General features: G+C 52.3%; 1 non-coding gene across 1 annotated transcript in view; it reads left to right on the forward strand.

Annotated features, from left to right (window-relative positions):
* Positions 1-3,522: 3,522 nt before the first annotated feature.
* The window catches only part of LOC124567945, a 1,910-nt gene continuing 432 nt past the window's right edge, over positions 3,523-5,000 (forward strand). Inside the window, exon 1 of the ribosomal RNA XR_006971075.1 lies at positions 3,523-5,000. This exon is cut by the window's right edge and continues 432 nt beyond it. This is a non-coding gene — a ribosomal RNA (small subunit ribosomal RNA).

The following is a 5,000-nucleotide window of genomic DNA, read 5'->3' on the forward strand; positions in this document are numbered from 1 at the left end:
CCTAACCTATGTCGTACCTTAACCTAACCTATGTCGTACCTTAACCTAACCTATGTCGTACCTTAACCTAACCTATGTCGTACCTTAACCTAACCTATGTCGTACCTTAACCTAACCTATGTCGTACCTTAACCTAACCTATGTCGTACCTTAACCTAACCTATGTCGTACCTTAACCTAACCTATGTCGTACCTTAACCTAACCTATGTCGTACCTTAACCTAACCTATGTCGTACCTTAACCTAACCTATGTCGTACCTTAACCTAACCTATGTCGTACCTTAACCTAACCTATGTCGTACCTTAACCTAACCTATGTCGTACCTTAACCTAACCTATGTCGTACCTTAACCTAACCTATGTCGTACCTTAACCTAACCTATGTCGTACCTTAACCTAACCTATGTCGTACCTTAACCTAACCTATGTCGTACCTTAACCTAACCTATGTCGTACCTTAACCTAACCTATGTCGTACCTTAACCTAACCTATGTCGTACCTTAACCTAACCTATGTCGTACCTTAACCTAACCTATGTCGTACCTTAACCTAACCTGTATTGCGCCTTAACCTAACCTGTATTGCGCCTTAACGTAACCTGTATTGCGCCTTAACGTAACCTGTATTGCGCCTTAACGTAACCTGTATTGCGCCTTAACGTAACCTGTATTGCGCCTTAACGTAACCTGTATTGCGCCTTAACGTAACCTGTATTGCGCCTTAACGTAACCTGTATTGCGCCTTAACGTAACCTGTATTGCGCCTTAACGTAACCTGTATTGCGCCTTAACGTAACCTGTATTGCGCCTTAACGTAACCTGTATTGCGCCTTAACGTAACCTGTATTGCGCCTTAACGTAACCTGTATTGCGCCTTAACGTAACCTGTATTGCGCCTTAACGTAACCTGTATTGCGCCTTAACGTAACCTGTATTGCGCCTTAACGTAACCTGTATTGCGCCTTAACGTAACCTGTATTGCGCCTTAACGTAACCTGTATTGCGCCTTAACGTAACCTGTATTGCGCCTTAACGTAACCTGTATTGCGCCTTAACGTAACCTGTATTGCGCCTTAACGTAACCTGTATTGCGCCTTAACGTAACCTGTATTGCGCCTTAACGTAACCTGTATTGCGCCTTAACGTAACCTGTATTGCGCCTTAACGTAACCTGTATTGCGCCTTAACGTAACCTGCATTGCGCCTTAACGTAACCTGCATTGCGCCTTAACGTAACCTGTATTGCGCCTTAACGTAACCTGCATTGCGCCTTAACGTAACCTGCATTGCGCCTTAACGTAACCTGTATTGCGCCTTAACGTAACCTGTATTGCGCCTTAACGTAACCTGTATTGCGCCTTAACGTAACCTGTATTGCGCCTTAACGTAACCTGTATTGCGCCTTAACGTAACCTGTATTGCGCCTTAACGTAACCTGTATTGCGCCTTAACGTAACCGATATTGCGCCTTAACGTAACCTATATTGCGCCGTAACGTAACCTATATTGCGCCGTAACGTAACCCACATTGCCCCTTAACGTAACCTATATTGCGCCGTAACGTAACCTATATTGCGCCGTAACGTAACCCACATTGCCCCTTAACGTAACCCACATTGCCCCTTAACGTAACCCACATTGCCCCTTAACGTAACCCAACACACGTTGGGCCTTAACCCAACACACGTTGGGCCTTAACCCAACACACGTTGGGCCGTAACCCAACACACGTTGGGCCTTAACCCAACACACGTTGGGCCTTAACCCAACACACGTTGGGCCTTAACCCAACACACGTTGGGCCTTAACCTGCTCTGTAATTGTCATACGACGCGTTAAATTAGTGTAGTGTTGCCTAACTGCAACCCCCGCAATATAGTTTGCTACTCGCACTGCCCGGTCCCCAGTGTATCGCTTCATGTTAAACACCTTGCAGCTATACACTGTAATGTGGATGGCAGCAGGACGTACATGCTCAATGCCCTTTGCAGTTGTTCATTGGCATTTGCAGTTGTTCATTGGCATTCGCATGGCGAAGCACTTAGCCTACGCTGTGGTACGGCCTGTGTCAACTGTCCGCTGATGTTGTACGTCCAAATCACACACTGTACTGCACATTGGTCCTCATGTACTGAATGATACATCGTGGTACATGTGACCGTACAACGACTGCGCCAACAACGGCGAACCATGCGGTCCAAATGTTGTGCACTCAGCTACGTGTCGTCTCCCTATAAGAGCTGGATTGCAGTGTGGTATGCCCTGGATGGCGATCAGCATGAGCCGTCTGTTGATGTAGTGGCGCGTGTTGTCAGACGTAGTCGTCTCTTCTCACACACCGTGATAGCACGGTGCACTGCGTTCCACATCTGCGACATGCGACAGAGGCCGGTTGACAGTCGTTCGCGCAATGGACATCGCATACGTACGGGGGCCACCTTCCACGTGTTCGCTAAGCGTGGACATGTTGTTGCGTGTATGTGGGCAGACAGTGTGTCGTGACACCTGACACAGGCATGCAACAATCGTTGAATTTGCAAATGGCGATGGACGCCTACGTTTGCTGGTGACGTTACGCAAATGAACAACTGGTAAACCGTTGTGGTGCGGTTGTTCTCGCTAGGGGTGAATCAGTGATGGCGACGATCGGTTGAGCTACCAACCGGTTGTTGCAGCGATACCCACCATGCCCACGAACGTGAATGGCATGTGGGTGTGAAGCGATACGCGGCGGTGGCTGGGTGGGACCGTCCCCGGCCGGTGAGGGGGGGCCTCCCGGCGTGTTGGCCGTGCGGTGCGTGGGCGCACGCGCTACAGCCGGCTGGTGGGGGCGGCCAGTGGCAGGCGCGCCGGCCGACGGAGGCGGCAGGCGGCGCAACTGCGCGCCGGCGCACCCTGCACGCGGCGCCGTGCGGCCAAAGTAGGTCCTCGCGGGCCCGGTGCGAAGCGCGGTGGACATCTGCAGTGTGCTGGTCCGATTGAGGACTGTGTGCGCTGAGGATGCGCCGCCGCCCGGCGCTCGGCGCCGCGACGCCGTCTGCTGCTCGGTCGCCTCTGCGGTTCTCGCAGGTGGTTTGTATCGCAGCTGTGCGGACGTGTTGGCGCGTGCGCTGTGCTGGGAGAGTTCGCTTCGGCACCCAAGTGGGGCTTTTGTCCTTCTGTGGCGCTGGCGTTGGAGCTGCCGGTCACCGTAGGTGGCGCGTGTTGTCTCCCGCCGGCAATGCCACGACAGCACGCTCCCGGGCCTCTGTCGGCAGCGGCAAGCTCAGTTGGGAGCACGGGTGGTCGCACCTAAAGCGTCTACTCGCCAAACTCCGGGCGATTGCGCCTCTCTCGAACCCGACCAAGTACTTAGGACGGCGCTGCGCGCCGCCGGGACCTGAGAGGGTTTCGAGGTGTATGGTGCAGGGGAGCTCAGCCTCCTCCTGTTTGCAGAATAATTGAGCGGACGCTTGCGTGTTCGCGCGGGCCCCCGGGACACACTCCCGGGCGGCCGGCTGCTCAGCTCTAGTTGACGCAGCTCCCTGGTTGATCCTGCCAGTAGTCATATGCTTGTCTCAAAGATTAAGCCATGCATGTCTCAGTACAAGCCGCATTAAGGTGAAACCGCGAATGGCTCATTAAATCAGTTATGGTTCCTTAGATCGTACCCACGTTACTTGGATAACTGTGGTAATTCTAGAGCTAATACATGCAAACAGAGTCCCGACCAGAGATGGAAGGGACGCTTTTATTAGATCAAAACCAATCGGTCGGCTCGTCCGGTCCGTTTGCCTTGGTGACTCTGAATAACTTTGGGCTGATCGCACGGTCCTCGTACCGGCGACGCATCTTTCAAATGTCTGCCTTATCAACTGTCGATGGTAGGTTCTGCGCCTACCATGGTTGTAACGGGTAACGGGGAATCAGGGTTCGATTCCGGAGAGGGAGCCTGAGAAACGGCTACCACATCCAAGGAAGGCAGCAGGCGCGCAAATTACCCACTCCCGGCACGGGGAGGTAGTGACGAAAAATAACGATACGGGACTCATCCGAGGCCCCGTAATCGGAATGAGTACACTTTAAATCCTTTAACGAGTATCTATTGGAGGGCAAGTCTGGTGCCAGCAGCCGCGGTAATTCCAGCTCCAATAGCGTATATTAAAGTTGTTGCGGTTAAAAAGCTCGTAGTTGGATTTGTGTCCCACGCTGTTGGTTCACCGCCCGTCGGTGTTTAACTGGCATGTATCGTGGGACGTCCTGCCGGTGGGGCGAGCTGAAGGCGTGCGACGCGCCTCGTGCGTGCTCGTGCGTCCCGAGGCGGACCCCGTTGCAATCCTACCAGGGTGCTCTTGAGTGAGTGTCTCGGTGGGCCGGCACGTTTACTTTGAACAAATTAGAGTGCTTAAAGCAGGCAAGCCCGCCTGAATACTGTGTGCATGGAATAATGGAATAGGACCTCGGTTCTATTTTGTTGGTTTTCGGAACCCGAGGTAATGATTAATAGGGACAGGCGGGGGCATTCGTATTGCGACGTTAGAGGTGAAATTCTTGGATCGTCGCAAGACGAACAGAAGCGAAAGCATTTGCCAAGTATGTTTTCATTAATCAAGAACGAAAGTTAGAGGTTCGAAGGCGATCAGATACCGCCCTAGTTCTAACCATAAACGATGCCAGCCAGCGATCCGCCGCAGTTCCTCCGATGACTCGGCGGGCAGCCTCCGGGAAACCAAAGCTTTTGGGTTCCGGGGGAAGTATGGTTGCAAAGCTGAAACTTAAAGGAATTGACGGAAGGGCACCACCAGGAGTGGAGCCTGCGGCTTAATTTGACTCAACACGGGAAACCTCACCAGGCCCGGACACCGGAAGGATTGACAGATTGATAGCTCTTTCTTGATTCGGTGGGTGGTGGTGCATGGCCGTTCTTAGTTGGTGGAGCGATTTGTCTGGTTAATTCCGATAACGAACGAGACTCTAGCCTGCTAACTAGTCGCGTGACATCCTTCGTGCTGTCAGCGAT

This window comes from Schistocerca americana, unplaced genomic scaffold (assembly GCF_021461395.2).
Source record: "Schistocerca americana isolate TAMUIC-IGC-003095 unplaced genomic scaffold, iqSchAmer2.1 HiC_scaffold_1423, whole genome shotgun sequence".
Classification (NCBI taxonomy): Eukaryota; Metazoa; Arthropoda; class Insecta; order Orthoptera; family Acrididae; genus Schistocerca; species Schistocerca americana.